This window comes from Suncus etruscus, chromosome 5 (genome assembly GCF_024139225.1).
Source record: "Suncus etruscus isolate mSunEtr1 chromosome 5, mSunEtr1.pri.cur, whole genome shotgun sequence".
Classification (NCBI taxonomy): domain Eukaryota; kingdom Metazoa; phylum Chordata; class Mammalia; order Eulipotyphla; family Soricidae; genus Suncus; species Suncus etruscus.
Window position 1 is genome coordinate 99,205,990 of NC_064852.1, and position 22,549 is coordinate 99,228,538.

At 35.5% G+C, this 22,549-nt stretch overlaps 1 protein-coding gene across 1 annotated transcript in view; it reads right to left on the reverse strand.

Moving 5' to 3' along the window:
- B3GALT1 (beta-1,3-galactosyltransferase 1) overlaps nucleotides 1–22,549 on the reverse strand; it is a 726,928-nt gene that overhangs the window by 298,102 nt on the left and 406,277 nt on the right. Inside the window, exon 3 of the mRNA XM_049773487.1 lies at nucleotides 3,504–3,593. The gene's annotated coding sequence lies outside the window, so the exon portion shown is untranslated. The remainder of the gene's footprint in view (nucleotides 1–3,503; nucleotides 3,594–22,549) is intronic.

Consider the following 22,549-nt stretch of genomic DNA (forward strand, 5'->3'; position numbering starts at 1 on the left):
TAACAGGTGCAAAATTCCTGAGACATTGCAGGTGTGTTATTTGAGCACTGAGTTGGCACACTTAGCGGGAATGCAGAGTAGCAGAAGATGGTAATGGAGCAATTTATTCTTGAAGACTATTCTACAGGTTTTGGCTTTTACTGTTGACAAGTGCAGGAGCCACTGAAAGAGAGCACAGGATTTCTATGACCTTCACTATGGTTACCAGGAATGCTATAATTGTAATAATAAAGAAAAGGTCTTTAAGAGAAAAAGTAGAACTGAAGAGGCTAGTAAGTGGATCACTGCAATAGTGGATTCTGCTATGTACTGGTGCCAAGAGAGCACTAATCACTGCAAATTATAATATACTAAGGGATAACACTTTTTTCTCTTTTTTGGGGGGGGCACACCTAGTGGCGCTCAGGGGTTACTCCTGGCTCTGTGCTCAGAAATTGCTCCTGGTAGACTTGGGGGACCATATGAGATGCCAGGAATCTTGTCCTAGGTCGGCCATGTGCCAGGCACATATGTGCCCTACTGCCCTACTGCTGTGCTATCTCTCCAACTCTAGGATAACACTTTCCTTAGGCAAATTCTTGGAGATGTTTTCCCTTATGAGCTAAGTAAGACAGCAGTTTCTATTTTAACTATTGGATGGTGAAAATCAGCCAAATTTTGGCAATTGGAGGCTACTCCTACCTTGGCTCTTGGGGGGGATTTTTTCCAGAGATGTTCATGAAAGGATATGACTCTAGAGATTCAACACAAATGTCTAAAGGCAAGGAAAGAGATTTAACCATTGTTTTGACTTCTCTAGTCCAGTTTTTGACACATTTTTAAAATAACTGTTTTTAAAAAGAAATCATAATCAATCATGGTTATAACTACTTCACTGCAAAGAAAAGGCTATTAATATACAAATATATATTTTCAGATAAGCATTTAAGTGAAAACTATTTTCAAAAGCATGGACAATGCCAGAGCAGTCATTCTTCCAGTCATCAGTTGCACACATGACCCTCAATTATCTCACAATGAAGCTTCATGTTGTGATGTTGACTCTGTTAGTGCCTTAGTGGCTTTTACATAATATGGACTAATTCATCCTTTGATTGACACTTAACCACAATAATATTCTGGAAAACTAATTCCTAAAGAATAACATTCTTGTACTTATAGGGAATCTCAATATTGAAAAGAGAAAAAAGAGCACTTTAGTAGAATGGTTCTTGGGAAATTTTGTTGTCCTAAAACATATGGCAATATCTGGGCATGACTTTGAGTGCCACTCCTGAAGCTAAAGCTTGGGAATGTTACCAAATATTCTACAGCCTCTGTCAACACAATGTTATCTAGTTCTGAAGTCAAAAGTAAACGAGACCTAGAAATCCTGCTCTAGAAAAAACCTGAGAAATACATGAAAGGGGTGGGCGGAGAGATAGTCTGGAGGTAAGGCGCTTGCCTTGCATGCAGAAGGTCGACGGTTCAAATCCTGGCATCCCATATGGTCCCCCATGCCTGCCATGGGCGATTTCTGAGCATAGAGCCAGGAGTAAGCCCTGAGTGCTGCCGGTTGTGACCCAAAAACCAACCAAACAAACAAACACACGAAGGGACACTTCAAACATACAGAACTTCTTTGTAGTTTGAAGAAACTAAACAGTACATTTTGGTTCTCCTGAAGCTAGAGGAGTCAGTGCTGCTTGGCATTGGGTTCTTCCATAGAGTAACAAGCAGAAGTTCAGCACCTGTCATAGTATATTATAGAAATTGCTTTGGGGTTTAATGAAACACAAAGAGCCATAAAAGCACCTTCAATGAAATACTAATGAGATTTTGCACATTGTAACTGAAGGATAAGAGGGTGACAACACTGTTTTCCAGATTTAAAGGAATAATTTCCCACTTATTCAATTAATTTCCTTTGTATCTTGAGAGCCGATGGTAAATGTCCATCCTGCACTGAAGATTTAAGCTCAATTGCATGATCAAGAATCCAGAGATTATAGCCCATTTTTCTTTTAATTCCATTTGGTCAAACATACATCTGAAGCCTACAAATTGCATTAACAATGACAAACTCTCAGGAACAATTTTTCAAAATCTATTTATCACATTTGCAAATGTGATTAGGCAGCTCAGGAAATACTCTCTCATTCCCTTCTTTTATTGATTTTTGCTGCAAATATTTTCACTTCAGAACCTTTATTAAGCAAGGTTAATCTTGCAATGCAGTGTATCCTGCAGCCACTATCTGCTAAATAACAGTCAGTTTACAGTGATGTGAACATCTTTTGGTAAGATAGAAAAATGTTATTATTGCTGCATCATTCCTTCCACAAAATAGAGATTTTCCCTAGAAATCTACAAATAGAAGAGAGGCATAGCCAAGAATTTCTTATTACCATGAGTCCCATGCATATTGAAGAGGGTCCAGGCCCTCCTAATATAATTTTGGAAACACTTTTCACACATCCTAACTCACAGATTTAATTCTTAATACATTTAAGAATTATTCTAGAAGGAGTATGTAAACAATTATAATATGGAAAGTACTCAGGTCACTGAGAGCCAAAAATGTCAAATCATAATAACAAAATTTCTCAAGTTATCTTTGTGACCATGAAGAAGATAAAGCTTGTTCCTTTCTTTCACTGAATCTAATTGAAGTTACTGAAACTGCATTAACATTTCTGCCTGACCTGTAGATTCTTAAACAACATACTACACATATGCCACAAAACCCCACCATTATTCCCATTTCTACAAAGCAGGGAACCACATAAACAAGAAAGCAGGGAAAATAACAATTAGAAGCTATTCCTAGAATAAAATTTTAGTTTTGTTTAGTTCTATTTAGTTCTGGAAGTTTAGAACTTCCATGTCTAAATCTTAGACTTTATATAAAAGGAATTCTGAATGCTCCAATGACCTGAATCTCTTTTTTAATTTTCTATATAGAGTTTTTGCAAATTATTATTTGTGACCTTTCACCCAACTTCTTGTTTCTCCAACCTCTTCTTTTGGTATGTAAAAGACCTCCTGGATCACAGGGCCTTCCTCCACCCTAGTGGGTGGAGTTCTGGCTAATAAAGAGTCTGGCTTTGGGGCAAGTGAGAAAGCACATGGTTTAAGCAGCACAGGGCAGTGGGAGCACATGGTGGAGGGTATTCATGGCAGAGAAAGACCACGAGGAATAAAGTGAGCTAACTCCAATGAATATCTTTTCTCAATGCTGTGTATTATTTGTCCGATGCTACCTTGCTTCATCAGACCCATCCACGTGAAGGGTTATAAACATGATGCCTGGGGAGGCCTCACACAACTCGTGGATTTATATTTTTATTCTACAATTACTTACCTCACATAAAGGAAGATCTACTATCCTGAAATGTGTTAATGATATAGAAGTCACTTGAATTCTAAGGGTCTTTTTAAAGAAATAATCTTAGGGATGACCAGACTAGAGCCAACAAACAGACAAAAAAGTAGAAGAAAATTTGGGATTTTGTATTACTTACTTTGAGGACTGGAGAACCATCACTCTAGTTGTCTCACTGCCACAAGGAGCTGAGGGTCTGGTTTCAAAATAAAAGTGAAAATTTTTCACACTGTAAGAAGAAGAGAGATATCAATTAACTGCTATTGATCAACTTCTGGATATCTGCTAAATATATCAATTTATTAATATCTCTCTATAAAAGAGACTTCACGTATCAATCTGCATTATAATGCAGGAATACTTTACAATTAAGAGTGGGTTAAATGATGTTGGAAATATTTTCTGGCTTAGTCAAAGGTTGGTAATAGTGCATGAAAAAGGAACCTGTTACAGACAACTTTTTTAATATTAGCATCACTACTAAAATCCACTGAAAATACCATTTTTCTTTAAAATTTTCCTCTTATATCTTATAACCACACAAATATATGCAGAATCAAAGCTAGACAACATTGATGAAAATATAAGTAAATAAATATTAAGCAATGTTGTGGAAGAAAATACCTAACACATTAGCACTTTTTATAGTAGACATCGGTGGTGTAAAGGATGAACTGGTAAAGAATGGTGTACAATGTATGATTGAACTCCAACAATGAACCATTTTATAACCACAGTGCTCAAATAAATTAATTAAAAATCACCATGCTTGAAATAATGTAATTATTATTTTGCATTAAAAATGTTATCCTACAATTTAAGAAATATTCAATGCCTTTAGTAAGATTTCAATATTAAAATTTTTATCTGACTGATCACTTTACAAAAGATTTCTATTTTTTAAAAAATATTTTTATTGAGGTCATTGTGAATTACAAGTCTTTCACATTTGTATTTCAGGTGTTTAGTGACAGTGAATTAGGGCTATTTTCACCACTAGTGTTGACCTCTCTTCACCATAGTTCCTGCATGCAACTCAAATTTCCAACCCTAACTCCCTGGACTATTATATTAGTTTAATGGGTCCATTTTGTGTTTAGCTTGTTTAGTTTGGGTCTCTTGATTCTGTTGTCATTGACTTTGGCTTGAGTATTTAGTTCTGACGTCTTTTTTTTTTTCCCCACTAAATGTTCCTGAGAACACTTGGCCCCTGGGCCCTATCCACTTTTTTTTTCCTTTTCTTGATTTGTAAAAACACATAGAAATATAATACAGAACAAAGCGATTCAAGTTCTATGGAAAAGTGAGAGCCCCTATCTTTATAGGTAATATCTATAATGAGACTTTGAGAAAAAAAAATAGCAGAATAACTCCTGAGAAAGTTCCAGTTTTGAAACATAATAGAGTAGTAACAAATGCCCCAAAGCAACAGAAACTGAGGACTGCTGCTTAGTAGGAAGATTGCCACGGGGGCACTGAGTAGGGTCAGTGGGACCATGTTGGAGGGACATAGAAACTCTGGCAGAGGGTGTTGTACTGGAATACTTTATGTATAAAAGCTCATCACTAACACTTTTGTAAACCACAAATAAATTTTAAAATATTTAAAAGTTGAAAGAATAAATATGTAGAACTAGTTTAAAATTCATTTTTCTAATCAAGGCTTTTAGACTAGCTCTACAATTTCAACTCTTAGATAAACCTTGCATCTAACTCTGATTTGCTTCTTTTGTTTCTTAAATTGCAATCAAATTCTAAATCATGAAATTACATACTTTTCAAAATGAGACAATGTACATTTAAAAGTAATGATAAAACTAAAATTAAAAAAAATGACAAATGATCTTATTTTTATCTATAATTCTAGAAAAACTTTAGAAATAGAGTTTAAAATGACAAAAGGGAATTAAAATGTATTATTTCTCAACAATTACTTTTATATATTATATAATCTTAGAATTGGGTAAGACTTTTGAGGCCATTGAGTTCAAACTCCTACCAGATATATGAATTTATAAAGCACTCAATCACAGCAGGTATTAATGTTTTATTTAAAAGTCTCAGATCTATTTATTTTGCTGAGAAACTTCTAATTCATATGAATTAACAATTATAAAAATGCACTATTTTTCTATGATTTAACACACCGATCTATTCTAAGACTGAGTGGTGATTTACTTGAAAAGTCTTATTAGTAGTCAATAAAAAATTGAAAAAAAAAGATATCATTTTGAAATTCACATAGTGCTAATACCAATATCAGCAGATTATGGAAGACAGTCTTCAGTAGCAAGTCATTGTTTCTTTTTGTTATATTGATTAGGTCATTTTGTTTTGTTCACATACTTATCAATAGTTTTAATTTCACATTTACATAACTACTATATAGTGATCAATTTATTAAAAAAGCAATAAAATCCATAGATTGACCCTTAATTCTTTACTGTACCTATTAAGGGCAAAATTAGACATTTGAGTGGAGGAAGTAGATAGCCTGTCTCAAATACAGGTAGGGGGGAGGAGGGAGATGGGAGCACTTGTGATGGGAATGTGGCACTGGTGAAGGGGGTATTCTATTTATGACTGAGACCTCAACTACAATCATGTCTGTAATCATGGCGTTTAAATAAAGATACTATTTAAAAAAATTTTTTTAAATTCTATTTTATGTCAGCGGGAATGGGCTTTTTATTTTATCATATTTTTAAAAATATATTTAAGCAACATGATTACAAACATATTTGTAGTTGGTGGACTTTCTAATTCTTCCCACTGGTCACATATATATTCTAATTAAAGGGAGTTTCCTTTAACAAAGAAAAGAAAGTTTGTATGGATCACTTTAATCAGTTACTTGACAGAGTAAGTTTTAAACAAGTAAAATACTTTTATTTTATACAATCTTATAAAATATATATTTATTGTTGTTTAATTTAATAACAGACATTTGTTCAAATTCATTGTCATATTTTCATGCTAGATACCAAATTTATTAATGTAGTATATACATTTTGCAGTATTAAGAGAACCACATGGGGCCGGGCGGTGGCGCTAAAGGTAAGGTGCGCCTGCCTTGCCTGCGCTAGCCTTGGACGGACCGCGGTTCGATCCCCCAGTGTCCCATATGGTCCCCCAAGCCAGGAGCAACTTCTGAGCGCATAGCCAGGAGTAACCCCTGAGCGTTACCGGGTGTGGCCAAAAAAACCAAAAAAAAAAAAAAAAAAAAAAAAAAAGAAAAGAGAACCACATAATGTTGGGCTCATTCATGCAAAATATGTACTCCAGTACATGAGCCATTTCCCTGATCCAAGAAGCTAACCCAATGCATAATATTTTTACATATGAATCCAAATAGCTAGGCTTTTAGGAGGTTTGGGCACAAGGGAGGGCATCCCAACAAATGATTGGAGGCCCAAACTTCCTTTTGGTGACTCTCAATGTAGGAATCCAAGGACATAGTGCTGCTTTGTCTAGTGGTACTAAGTATTGCCAGGGCAACTCTGCATAGGGGCCAGTGCCACACCTGACAATGTATGTGTTTAGTGATTTAAAGGAATTGATCCAGAAATACTTTGATGCTCTGCAGAATTAATTGGCTGATAACATCCAAGGAATGCCCTTCAATCCCTGCACTATCTCTGCAGTCCCAAGATGTGACTTATTTTTTAACATTTGACTAATAAATTATCAAAATTACACCCTGCCTATTTCTTACTTATAGATGTATGCTAGTGTTCACCTTTAAGCATTAATAATATCTTTTCTCAAGTGAAAGCTTCTGTGCCTCAACATATCACTTAAATATTAGAGTCCCTTGAAATTTCTCCCAAGCTTTATTATTTTTCTCCTTTTTATACTCTCCCCTATTAATCTAAACTTCTATTGAGGTTTCAATAATCAAAAGCTGACAGATCCCAAGATCTTATTCTCTAGTCTAAAGTCTATTGTACAGTCCAAAGAAACTATGGCAGACAGAAAGACTAGCAGTGGACTCCTCTTAGACTTAGAGCCATTTTCATTTCAGTTCAGTGCACCCTGAAAAAGGTCCAGCCACTCCACTTTTATCAGTGGCTATATATTTATTCTAATCAATGAGTCCTACCACAATATCACAACACCTAGAAGACACCATCATACTACAAAGGTCACAAATGGGTAAGTAACACAGAACTCCACACTTAATGAAGATGGCAGTTCTGACAATGCATGTGCTTAGAGGTGTCCAGAGTTGGATACAGAAATTTAACAGAATTGATGTTCTGCAGAATCAAATGGGTTGGTCACACACAAAGCATACACATTAATCACTGTACTATCTCTCCAGTTCCAAGATATGCTTTCTTTAACATTTAACTAATAAATAAAGATCCAGCTAGTATCAGCCACTTAGATAGTCTCTCTGCGAAGGATTTTAGAGAGGAAATTTTGATGGTGATCAAGAAGTCATAGAATAGACAGCCAATAAAACTCAACAGGATATTAGAGTAGTGAGGCCAGAGCGGTGGGGGATTTACCTTGCACATGCTAACCTAGGATGGACTGTGGTTCAATACCCCAGCATCTTAGATGGTTCCCCAAGCCAGGAGCAATTTCTGAGCACAGAGCCAGGAGTAACCCCTGAGCATCACCAGGTGTGCCCAAAATCAGAAAGAGAGAGAGAGAGAGAGAGAGAGAGAGAGAGAGAGAGAGGATATTAGAGTAGAAATGAAAAAAATGTACAACAAAAATGACAGAACTGAAAAACTTGGTAGACAAAATAAAAACTCATTTTATTTATCCTGTTTCAAATATGCAAACTCAAACATCTAGGAGGCATTGGCATTGAACATACAACTGGTGTCTTAAAGAAACAGGTACATTCTTCCACTCCTAAATAAGCAGACCTATCTTGTATCTTTATCTATCTTAAGAACTGTAACACTCTCCATCCATGCAAAACTACTTTCTCTTTAGCATAAACACTTATCACACTCTATCTAAGTTGTCACTTTTCTTATTATCTCTTCTTTATAGGAAAAGAGCTCTATTTTCTTCACCGTGATATCTCCTGCACCCAGCCCTGACTTAACAAATGCATGCTCACAGTAACTATTTACTGAAGTCTTTCTTTTCTTATAAAGTGTGAATGAGTTGAGGCTTCCACCCCTACACCATATCCAGACACTACATTAAAAAAAGAAGTGCCAAAATTGAATTTTTAAGTGAATATGGTTAAATTCTGTATAGAATATTATATATTATAATCAACTTTCTCTTTGATACACAAATAATATGCTTCAGAATGGCTAATTCAGTATAAGTCACAACTTCCAAATATACCAATTCAATGCCTGAATGCCTTGTCATTATTCGCATTTTTGTGCCTTTTTTCTTTCAATTACATACTTGACACACAACAGACTGCAAAATAATTCTTCTTATTTAATATCACAGTGGTATAAATTTAGATTACTTAGAATTTCAAGGGAAATACACAAAGGAGAGGAGTGAAAAAGTTGTTAAAACTTCACACACAAAAATCCAACTTTTCTAAGTGTAATAAAAGGTATTAAACCAGATTTCAAGAATTTCTCTATTTACAGTGTAAATTATACTACAATTTGTCTATTACTTTGCTTGTTTCTAATGCTTATCATAAAGCCTCTTTGAATAAAGCCTAATGTAACTAAACCCAACAGTTGTAACTAGACCAACCAACTTGTAAATTAAAACTAGGCTCTACTATAACCTAAGATGTTGAGGATAATATTTGAATAGAAAAATTATGAGGACAAAGAAGGAGGAATTAGTAGTTTAGTAGTTTTTATCTGAAGACCTCGTTTGTTCTACAGGAAGCATTACATTCTTTCCTCACATAAATCCAGAAAGTAATGCATTCTGTAATAAGTAATTACATAAGTAATGCTTATATAATCGAAATAGAGGATAGCAACAGCATTTCTGAATATACTGAATTGTCTAATATTGAAGCCAATAGATTCACTTGTAATCAGAACGAGGAGAGCCACAGAATGGTAAAAAAATAATCTGATTTTATATAAATTGTGGGTTTTTGCTTTTTTGTTTTTTGGATATTTTTTTGGTTTTTGGGTCACACCTGGTGGTGCTCAGGGGTTACTCCTGGCTGTCTGCTCAGAAACAGCTCCTGGCAGGCACAGGGGACCATATGGGACACCGGGATTTGAACCAACCACCTTAGGTCCTGGATCAGCTGCTTGCAAGGCAAACACCGCTGTGCTATCTCTCTGGGCCCATATAAGTTGTGTTTTTATGTGAATGAAAATATTAATGGTATATGAGTATGGATCTTTATATACTGCAGCAATGGTTTGGGAACATATTCTCATATATTTTTGTCTTTTAAAGTGATTGACTCACAAACCTACATTGTCAATTTTCACAAGTACTTAACAATATAAAATCAGAGGGGCATGTATAGTAATAGGGACCAAAGGTGTAAACGGACCTTTTCAGATGCAAGCCAGTGATAGGAAATCAAACTCAGGCACCTGTTTGCATAGGATATACTGAAGTTTCTTCTAGATCGTATGTCTTCAAAGTTTTTATATTGCCCCAGAAGACTGTCATAGAGGAGCTTACATGCCCAGAAAGGGGAAGCCGCTGAACTCTGCTGGAACTCAGATGCTAGCACCCCTATCTGCCTGTTTTCTGTGCTAGCTCGATTTTCGTCTTGATTTCATCCTGAGTGTGGCTCACCTACAGATGGCTCGCCTTTTCTGAAGCCTTCCCTGGAGGTGAGCTTATGTGCCCAGAAAGGAGAAGCCGCTGAACTCTGCTGGAATTCAGATGCCAGCACCCCTATCTTCCTGTCTTCTATGCTGTGCTCCATTTTTGGCCTAAATTCATCCTGTGTGTGGCACATCTGCAGACGGCTTGCCTTCCCGGGAGCCTTCCCTGGAGGTGAGCTTACATGCCCAGAAAGGGGAAGCCACGGAACTCTGCTGGAACTCAGATGCCAGCACCCCTATCTGCCTGTCTTCTGCACTGTGCTCCATTTTCAGCGTGATATCCTGTGTGTGGCTCATATACAGACGACTCGCCTTCCCTGGAGCCTTCCCTGGAGCCTTCCCTGGAAGGCCCAGAAAGGGTGGAGCAAGAGGAAGATGGCCGCTCTGCTTCGCTTCCCGGACATGCACATCATTTAGCCAATTAATACAACCACAGCACGTAGAAAAACCCACAAGTATGACAATGGGGAAACAACGCAGGCCAGTGCCGCCAGACATAGAGAATGACAATGGCAACTTTGATGACTTGAATATGACCAACAACCAACTAGTCAGTCTCTCAGATAAGGAGTTTAGAGTCGCAATATGGAAGATGTTCAAAGAACTCAAAGAAAATATAGAAGAGAACACTAATAAGAATCAAGAGAATATGAAGATAGAAATCAGGAAACTCCAAACTGAAATTTCAGATCAAATAACAGGTCTGAAAAACTCAGTAGATGAATTGAAGAAAAACATGGTTGAGCTTTCCCACGGGTTAACAGCAGCTGAGGATAGAATTAGTACACTGGAAGATGAGATGAATAACAACTCCATACAGCAGAAGACATTGGAAAAAAGCCTTAAAGCAAATGATCAAACAATGGAAAAATTACTCAAAGAATGAGAACAGATGAAAATAGAAGTCTATGATAAGCTCAACAAAAAAAACTTAAGAATCATTGGAGTCCCAGAGACCCAGGAAGAAAATCTCCATGAAGAATCAACAGTCAAGAACATCATTAAAGAGAAACTACCAGAGCTAATGAATACATGCGATCAAATCCTGCATGCCTGAAGAGTACCAAATAAAAGAGACCCCAGAAAAAACACCCCAAGACACATCCTAGTCACAATGATGAATCCCACACATAGAGACAAAATTCTGAAAGCAGCAAGATCAAAAAAAGAAATTACATTCAAGGAAACATCCTTGAGATTTACTGCAGACCTGTCACCAGAAACACTCAAGGCCAGAAAGCAGTGGTGAGACATAGTGAAAAAACTCAATGAAATAAATGCTTAGCCTAGAATACTGCAATCAGCAAAACTCACTTTCAGGTTTGAAGGAACAATACATGGTTTCACAGACAAACAACAGCTCAGAAACTTTTCAGACTCAAAACCATTCTTAAAAGAAAAACTGAACGACCTACTTTAAAACAAGACTGACCAAGAGACACACCAAACTTCGATATAAAGATGGCAATAACTCCCAGGACAATTCTTTCTCTCAATGTCAATGGACTAAATGCACCAGTTAAGAGACATAGAGTGGCTAAATGGATCCAAAAAATCAATCCAACCTTCTGCTGCCTACAAGAAACACACCTGAATAGTCAGAACAAATATAGACTCAAAATAAAAGGCTGGAGGAAAATCATCCAAGCAAACACACCCATAAAAAAGCTGGAGTGGCCATACTAATATCAGATGATGCAAACTTTATACTAAGGAAAGTTGTAAGGGGCAAAGATGGACATTTGGTATTAATCAAGGAATACGTACAGCAGGAAGAAATCACTCTCCTAAACACATATGCACCAAATGAAGGGCCAGCTAAATATTTAATACAATTGTTGATAAATCTGAAAAATAATATCAATTACAACACAATAATTGTGGGAGACCTCAACAAGGCATTGTCAACACTTGACAGGTCAACCAGACTGAAACCCTACAAGAATATACTAGACCTGAAAAGAGAAATGGAAGAAAGAGGCCTAGTAGATATGTACAGGACACTTTGCCCCCAGAAGCCTGGATACACATTCTTCTCTAATGTACATGGGACATTCTCCAGGATAGACTACGTGCTAGCACATAATACATATCTCCATAATATCAAGAAGATAGAAATTTTGCAGGCTACCTTCACTGAGCTCAAAGCCCTGAAATTATATGTGAACTAGAAAGGGACACAGAAGAAAAACTTTAATACCTGGAAGTTAAACAGCCTAATACTGAATAACCAGTGGGTCCGAGATGAAATCAAAGAGGAAATCAAAACCTTCCTGAAAACAAATGACAATGGAGACAAACTATCAGAACGCAAAAGCGTTACTGAGAGAAAAATGTATAGCTTTGCAAGCACACATCAGGAAAGAAGGGGCATACCTGAATAGCTTAATGATGCAGCTCATAGAATTAGAAAGAGCTCAACAAAAGTACCCAGAAATAGGGAGGCAGAAGTAAATAACAAAGCTGAGAGCAGAAATCAATGAAGTGGAAACCCAAAAAACAATCCAAAAGATCAACAAAAGCAGAAGTTGGCTCTTTGAAAAAATAAACAAGATTGATAGACCACTGGCAAAACTAACACAGAAAGAGAGAAACTTGAGAACTCGTATGAGGAATGAAAATGGTGAGTACCCTACTGATATGGTAGAGATCCAAAGGGTAATCAGAAACTACTTTGAGATACTCTATGCCACTAAAAATGTAAACCTGGAAGAAATGGATAAATTTTTGGTTTCTTATAATCTTCCATGGTTGAATGAAGAGGATGTAGCATATCTAAACACACCCATCACTATTGAGAAAATTAAGACAGTCTTCTTATTCACCATTGGTGGGAATGCCATCTAGTTCAACCTTTATGGAAAGCAATATGGAGATTCCTCAAAAAGTTGGAAATCGAGCTCCCATATGACCCAGCTATACCACTCCTAGGAATATACCCTAGGAACACAAAAATACAATACAAAAATTCCTTCCTTACACCTATATTCATTGCAGCACTATTTACCATAACAAGACTCTGGAAACAGCCAAGATACCCTTCAACAGATGAATAGCTAAAGAAACTGTGGTAATATACACAATGGAATATTATGCAGCTGTCAGGAGATATGAAGTCTTGAAATTTTCCTATACACGGATTTACATGGAATCTATTATACTGAGTGAAATAAGTCAGAGAGAGAGAGAGAGAAAGACGCAGAATGGTCTCACTCATCTATGGGTTTTAAGAAAAATGAAAGACATTCTTGCAATAATAACTTTCAGACACAAAAGAGAAAAGAGCTGGAATTTATAGCTCACCTCATGAAGCTCACCATGAACAGGGATGAGTTTAGTTAGAGAAATAACTACATTTTGAACTATCCTAATAATGAGTATGTACAAGGGAAATAGAAAGCCTGTCTAGAGTACAGGCAGGGGTTGGGTGGGGAGGAGGGAGATTTGGTACATTGGTGATGGGAATGTTGCACTGGTGATGGGTGGTGTTCTTTACATGACTGAGACCCAAACACAATCATGTATGTAATAAAGTTGTTTAAATAAAAAAATAAAAATAAACAATATAAAATCATTTTATTAACAGTTTTGACAAGATTTAATTTTACAGGGCCGCACACAAATAAGACTTGTAATTTTTTAAGCTAATTTACACATATATAAAACTGAGAATTGATTTTGGAAGATGTTAATCTCCCATCTGTATACACACAGAAAATGGGGTGAAAAAAATTTACCAACTGTCAATAAACTATTCAAAATATATTTTCATGTTCTCATTCCAAAATAAAATATCTAGTGCTCAAATACATTCCTTCTGAGCTTCCTTGTTAGTGTGGTGTTTTATTTTCACGTGAATCTATACTTTTTATAGATACATTACAATATCTTGATATTTAGAACCTAGTAAAGTTTTTAGACTGCATAATCAAATTTTGCCAGTACTGTATTGTGTTGAGAAAATGATGATCTAATCAAGTAGAATACATGAGGAATTTCTTCATTTATGATTTTTCCTAAATTTTTGAATACTCACATCCATTTAGTTTAAAATTGGTTTTTTTCTGAAATATATTATAAAAAATAACAATCCACATTTGCATATTAAAAACTAGTTTAGGCCGACTCTAGGTTACAGAGTATTCTTGATATTAATCTTCTGTTTTTCTTTCTTTTTTTTGCTTTAAACTTAAACTTAAAAATATGTAGTATCTGGGACCAGAGAGATAGCATGGAGGTACGGCATTTGCCTTGCATAAAGAAGGATGGTGGTTCGAATCCCAGCATCCCATATGGTCTCCTGAGCCTGCCAGGACATATTTCTGAGCATAGCACTAGGAGTAACCCCTGAGCGCTGCTGATGTGACCCCAAAACCAAAAAAAAAATGTAGTATCAATATCTCCTTTCAGCATTAATATCAGATCATAATATGGTACTTGGTATGGTAAAAACTAAAATTAAGATGGTTTAAACAAACTTTCAACATATCAACTATCAACTCTCTAATATGATTAAATGAGTTTCAAAGAATAAGGATCAATTTATTTTGTTCCATTTATTTATGAGTATGTTCCTTAATTTTATTACAGAGATCTTCTCTATGTTTTCCATTTATATATAGCATCCAATATTTTAAGTAGGAGGAATAGATAAACATAAAAAAAGACCACATGAATTGCTTTATTCCAGCACCATTTCTCTGGTTACTTTAGTTTTCATGTAAAACCCAATCTTGACTTAGGTGAGGGTGAGAAGTAAAATGCCTAGATAAGATACCACATTAGAAAACCTCAGACTTAAACCTAGAGAAAGTATTCAAGCTTACCAATAGAGCACAATTGGCAATAAGATTCTGACTCTTTTTGTCTCAGTGACATTTGATGAGGTAATTCAGCTAGCATTATTTTTAAATATATACAATATGACATAATCTTAGTATGTTATGAATGTAGAACTCCCCACAATATAATCCCCACAAAATAATCTTATATGAGTACTATTATTATTTGCATATTATAGATGAAGAAACAGGTACAAAATGTGATAAGATCATTATCATGCAATTAATAAGTACTAAAGCCATAATGTCAACTAGTCAACCTTACTTCAGAGATCTTATTTAATTATCATTAGTCTACTATTCTTCCAGGATGATCCATTTAATTAGCTCTGATAAGTTTGCAGTGTAGTTATGATATAGTAATATTGAAATCCAAAGTTTTCCCAACAATCCCATAGTCTACACTGGAAAGATAGTTCCCATTTCAGTGTACTTGGATAACAACAAATAAGCGCCCAAAGTTCATGATGGAATCTTGAAGCATTTAGGGTGTTGATAAACTAGCCAGGGGTTCTAGCCACATGAGGCCTGCTAGGGACAGTTATCTGGCCTGCCAGATTAATGTTTTTGATGCTGCTGCCTGTTCTGCTTAGCAGTCAACTTGTCTCAGGCTGCACTGTGACTATGTGAATGTGCATCACACTCTCCAATTCCCCTCCTTCTCTCTGTCACTTGACTCCTACTCTCAGTCTCGAGCAGGGATCCTCAAACTAGGTCCTCCAAAAGAAATCCCATAGTTCCCACTAAAAACTGGTAGTTTTGTTGAGTTAACTTTACTTGTTCTTCATTTTAAATATTGTACTTATTCCTGTTTTTTTTTTTTTACTTTAAAATAAATATGAGCAGTGTGCATAAGAATTTGTTTGTTGCTTTTATTTAAGCTATAGTCCAACCCTCCAATAGTCTGAGGGACAGTAAATTGGCCCCCTACTTAAAAAGTTTGAGGGGCTGGAGTGATAACATCGCGGTAGGGCATTTGTCTTGCACGGGGCTGCCCAGGACGGACCTGGGTTCAATCTCCAGCGCCCCATTTGGTCCCCCAAGCCAGGAGCGATTTCTGAGCACATAATCAGGAGTAACCCCTGAGCGTCGCTGGGTATAGCCCAAAAACAAACAAACAAACAAACAAAAAGTTTGAGGACTCTTGGACTATACAAACAGTCACTAGATAGTTACTGGATAAGCAGCATATTAAGGCAACACATATAATGTTATATATATATATATATATATATATATATATATATACACTTTAAAATACTGAAGTAGTTATGATATTTAAATTTTATGTGGGTGTCACATCTGGTGGTTCTTAGGGTTTACTCCTGGCTCTGTGTTCAGGGATCATTCCTAGAGGGGATCAGGGAATGATGTGGAAGGTTGGGTATCTAAACCAGAAGAGCCTCATGCAAGACAAATGCCCTGCCAGCTGTACAATCTCTCCAGCCCTGATATTTAAATTCTATTGGCTTCAAGGAAACTTAGGCACAGACCTTCCATAGGGAATGCAAATTGTGCCAGGTAAATGGAAACTCCAGACAGAAGGCTGACACTGTCTCAACTTCCATATTCACATTGTAAAGGATGTTGGCACATGGGGAGGAAAGATGAGCCTGCTGACTTCTAAAGCTTTTGAAATTTTGGAGGCTTAATAATTAACTCCAGGGAGATATTTCTGCACTTTCCACAGTTTCTATCTTTTCATGCTGCCAGCTCAAACAGGTTCAGGAATGCTGGAGTGAAGCTATTTATTAAAAAATAATTAACAGTGAGATCATCACAGATGAGGCTGTGTTTTAACAAAAGAACTCAGAATTTTCAGGGACTAAAAGGGCTATATGTGAGCCTGAAGTCTAAAATTAGCAACAATGAATAGGAAATTTGGCATATTGGTTAATGTCCACATGACCACAATTGGGTAACTGTTTGTTATTCTAAATACTAATCTTTTTGTAGACACCCTTGCCTTAAATATATTATAAGTACACAGCTAGACAAATGAAATGACTTCATTTTTTATTTTTCATTTTCACTTCTGAAATCATTTTAAAATGACTTTACTTTTGAGACACATAAGAGAATATGCATATATATTTGCTATTACGTTCACTTAATATATAAAATATATACACATATTTTGTTTTATAGCTTACACATGGCTGTGCTCAGGATTTATTCCTTCCTGTTCTATGCTCAGGACTTACTCCTGGCTCTAAGTTCAGGGATCATTCCTGGCAAACTTAAGGAAGCGTATGTTGTACTAGGAATCAAGTCCAGGTTGGCTCCATGCAAGGCAAGTGAGTGTCCTACCTGCTATAATATCGTTCTAGACCTAATTTTGAAATTTTTTATTTCTGATATTGCATGTATCAGAAAATATATTATTCATGAATATTTATCATGTGTATATATTTAGAGATTAATGAAAGAAGCCTACTTTATGCACCCATAAATTCCTTCACTTCTCTTAGTACCTGACTTTAAAAATTTGCAAAAACGGCACAAAAATCATAAAAAGAAGCATCCAGACTAATTTTATTTCTCATTTATTCATTCATTTCTTCATTTTCTCTATTTCTATTCTTTATTGTGATGTTGACCAATTTCACAAACTTGGATGTAATGTGCACATGATTTTACTTGGGGAGTTTTTCTGGGGGTTGTGATGCTCAGACACGTGGTCCTAGAGAGCCAGTATTTGCATACTTTTTTGAAATGCTGTGGATTCCAGACAACTGAGCTACTGAGATAGCACTCAGGCTTTTGAGGGTGGTGCTTAGAATTGAACTCATATTCTGTGATTTCCAGGCAGGTACTTTATCACTCAGGGCAAGCTCAGAACACAGAACATCAGATTCTTATCCTCCAAAGATATATTGGAACTTTGAGTAAACTACCAGGGAATCCATTGGTAATATATATATATAAATAGCCACCTTTTACATTATAGATGTTGTCTCTAAGTATCACAATATCACAATTTTATAAACTTGCTTTAAAGATTAAAAAAAAGTCCGAGTCAAGGAGGGTTTCATGACACAGACAACATCACTGTGGGGTAGAGGCAGGGTTGGAACTAAACCCTGGATCTCACCATTATTTCACATCATTAAAAGAAGAACAAACTTGACCTCGTTGGCACTGCTGAGCGTCTTCTTATTTATTTATTTTTAGCCAGGGCTCTTTTCCCAGGCTCTTGGTCCTGAGATTGGTTATTCCTTCATGTCTGCACCCAGATCTGTTGTTAAGGTTTTTTTTTTTTAGTTGTTGAGATTGTTCTGTGCATAGTTTCTATCAATGGATTCAAGGTTTTATTTTCCCCCAATATGTTCAGCAAAACGTTGTCTTCCCACTTTCCGTGTTAACCCTGGTATGGTTCTTGTTGATTTGGGTGACCCTGCAGCTTTCTGTCTATTGTAAGCATTCAGCATTCTCTGCTGGATGGGTTGTGTGGGGTGTGCTGAGGAAAAGGAAAAGGATCTATTCTACCCCCTTTGGCAAGAAGAATTGCTTCTTTGTTGAGGTTAGAATTGCAAACAGATGCCCCTTTATACAGTGTCATGATACTTCCTAGGTTACACCATTAAATGTTTCTTTGGCAACAGAAACTCTGGGGTCATTGCTGCATTGCCATTTAACTTCCACTGGTATGTGAGTCTCCAATTGTTTTGTTCAACTGCACTATTGAACTCTGCATGTAATAACTGAACTCTGCACAGGAATCATGAATTGAAGCTTTGAAAAAAGTAATCATGATCTAATCTTTGACAAAATATGTCTCTTTTATTTGCCAACGTATAGTCTAAGTTCAATTAGACACAAAGTATATGCTCAAAAATGTTTATTGAATGAACAGACTTAGAAAAGTAGTGTGTGTGTGTTCTTTTATCCCTGAATGGAAGAGCATTCAGAGTTATTTATAGTAAATTCATGGACTAGAAGATAATTTAGGTGACTCACAAAATGAGAAGTAGTGGGTATATAGGAGAGTAATGAAGATTGTTAGAAGGCATTCTTCTGATAACCCACAATGCATAATATTGTATTGACTAAACTGTATCCCTTTTCAGAATAATTCACAGATATTCTTTTCTTTCCTTCATTTCTTCTTTTTGACTTGTTTGGGTTTTTTGGGCCACATCCAGCAGTGTTCAACACTTTTATTCCTCACTCTATATTCAGGAGTCACTTTTAGTGGGCTCATGGGACCTTATGGAATGTTGGGGATTGAATGTGGTTGGCCACATGAAAGGCAAAGATCCTACTTGCTATACTACCATTCTAGCCCCTCTATTTACTTTTTACAGCACTGAGCACTGAATTAATAAACTTTACACACACAAAGCACTAGCTTTAACACTGACTCACATTCCTAGTGACTATATTTGTCTCTGTTTCACTGAAATGTATGTCTGATGTTCTTTCAGGAATATATTTGGTTATTCATATAATGCAGACACAATTTCTAGCACAGCAACATGATAAGAAGTTCAAATCTTTATATTTGTGAGCAAAACTCACTTCATGAAATACCAGCAACTTTTCTTCACTTATAATCTCAATACAATTTACCTTTTTAAAAAAGAAAAATATGGGGGCACAGTGGTAGGTCATTTGCATTGCAAGCAGCTAATCCAGGTTATAACTCAGGTGTTCCATCTGGTCCCCCAAGCCAGTAGCAATTTCTGAGTGAATAGCCAGGAGTAACCCCTGAGCACCACCAGGTATGGCCAAAAATCAAAATAAAAAAAAAAAGAAAAGAAAAGAAAAATAGTTCTTTAAAGGCTTCTAGAAACTAAATTTAGTAAGTATTTTCCTTAGGGATTTATTTGAAAGCATGGGAATAAGGAATGAAGAAACATTATTTACATGAAATATAGAGAAACTTATTATATTGTTTGGTTAGTTTTGGTATATAAACAAACTTATTAGGTTTAGTATTTTCCACTTAGGCATTCTTTAGAAAAATCACTTTTCTTTTTAAGCTTTATTAATTACTGAAAAGTAAAGGAAAAATAAACTATGATTAAGAAAAAGTAGAGAACTAATAAATACATTACAAAATTCACTAAAATGTTGATTGCCTGAAAAAGCTGGCAACAATGAAAGAAAATAAGTCAGTAATTAAAAAAAAACTCCTAATGAAGTAAAGATCAAGACTAGCACTAGTGACTTCTCTTAAATCTTAACTTTATTCTAAAAATTACATAACACTTATCCTTCTCAAACTACCAGGACATAGTTGAAGAATAAATATTTTCTAACTTATTTTATGAAGTCAGCATTACTTTGATACTTAAGCCAGATAAATATATTGTAAGGAAATGAACTAAAAACCAATAGCCATATACAAATATGTAAAATTCTTCAGCAACTAACAGCAATTTAAATATTATAAAGTACCTGGAAATCTGCAATATGGTGACCAAGTGAAATTTAACACAGAAAGCAAGTGTGGCTCAACATATGAAAACCAATGGCTATAACACTTCATATATATATATATGAAGAGGAAATATATTATCATTTTAGTTGTTTTTAGGACACATCCAGTGGTACTCAGGGATTAGATCTGGCTCTGTGCTCAGAGATTACTGCTGGTGGGTGCTAGGGATTATATGGGATGCTTGGAAATAAACTTAGATAGGAGACCTGCAAGGAAAACATTCTACCCACTGTACTATTGATCTAGCCCATCTCATATCATTTTAATTGATGTAAAAAAAGCATCTGACAAATTATATATTGTTTCATGATAAAAATAATAATCAGAGTAGGCATAGAAGGCAAATAAATTCCTTGACTTGAGAAAGAATTTGTAGGTAACACATTGTTAATAGGAAATTTAGCAGTTCAAGAATGGAGGCATTGCTCTTAGAGGAACAAGACAAGATTATTCATATGTATTCAATGCTTTGGTGACTATTAATGGTTCAAGAAGTTGCTAATAGGGACACCTGTTTATCTTTGACAAATAATAATACACATGAAATATAAATAAAAATGTCATATAATTTCTTCTAAGTAAAACATAAATATATACAGTAAAAATATATAGATCAGTGTGAGATGAACAGAGAAGAAACTATTTCATATGTCAGTGGGATTTATTTTCTATTCTAAGGAATAAGTAAGCATATTCATGAATGGATAGAAAAGTGAAGACTTTTTGGAAAGAACAAATGAGTTAGAATAGCAGAGAAGATAGATGAGATTGTTAATGCTTTGCTATGGAACCATTAATATTTTACAGGAAAAAATTCAGATTGGATACAGAGTTTAAAATTAGGTAAAATAACCCCAAATTTGATATAAAATCTGAAAAATATTTTACATGCAGTTTAGTCCCAATCAGCAATCTAAGTATACTGTTAACATTATAAAAGTCAAAATTTAGACAATAAAATTAATTGTGCTCAGATTGAAAAGAAAACATTAGAAATCATTGCAAAAGAAAGATAGAAAAGATTATATGAGCATGCAACTTAGTGGCTGATAACTACAGTGTATAAAACTAGGCTGAAAAATTTATAGATCATTCCAAAATCTATGAAAAAATGGAAGTAAATGGAAACATTAGCAAAATAAAGAGTAACTGGAAAGAACTAGATTTACAGCTTGAGTAATGAATTCAACTGGACATTAAGTGTTTGAGATTCTAGGTTTATACCAGAGTGTAAATTTCTTATAGGGCTGGATGTTGGAAAAGTAAAGAGAAGATTCAGGTTAGGAGATATAAAATTTGGAAGTCAGTTTACTGTTTTCAGTAGCATTATAGAGAAAAGTTAAAGAAACTCCAAGTGATTTACACATATTGTACTGTGGAGGAACTCTTTGTCTTTCCTTTTGAATTGCATATTCTATTTAAAATTATGAAATAAAGAAGCTTGTTTTGAGACAGGAAAGTGAGTGCTGTTGCCACAGAAAACCCCCTAGCAAAGAAGCTGCTGCTTTTTTTGAAGTTGTTTTTCCTTTCCATGCAAGCTAAGTTCCAGTTTGAATTATAGGATGAAAGTTTATTTTGTAAAATGGTGTTTGTACTCTGAGAAATATAAGCCAGTGGGTCAGAGCAATAAATAGCATAATGGGTAGACACTTTCACATGTCTGACCTGAATTAAATCCCAGGAATCACATACTACATACCACATACACAGGCACTGCATACCACAGGCTCAGCAAGTAGTCACCACTAAATATAGAGCCAGGAGTAAGTCCTGAGCACTGCAAGTATGCCCACATCTCAAAAAGAGATCTGTCAAATAGGAAACAAACAGAAATATAATCTAGTTGAATTTTCAGGAAAATTTATGATGTGTTTGGGTTTCCTACTTTCTTCCCCTGTGAAAGACATATGTGGTCAGCGTCATGGGTCAATATTGCTGCATATTGAAACATATATTGTCCCTTGTTGATAAAGATTATGTCAAAGTAAGCTGGACTATCTGATGCAGGTAAAATAGAGAAAAGTTTATTTTAAGGAAGGTAGTTTTCCTATATAAACAGTGGGAGGAAGTTACCAAATGTCAAATCACATGTACAATCTAAATTATGACTATTGAGATAACTCACTGGTTTGCTTTACATGTAGGTATC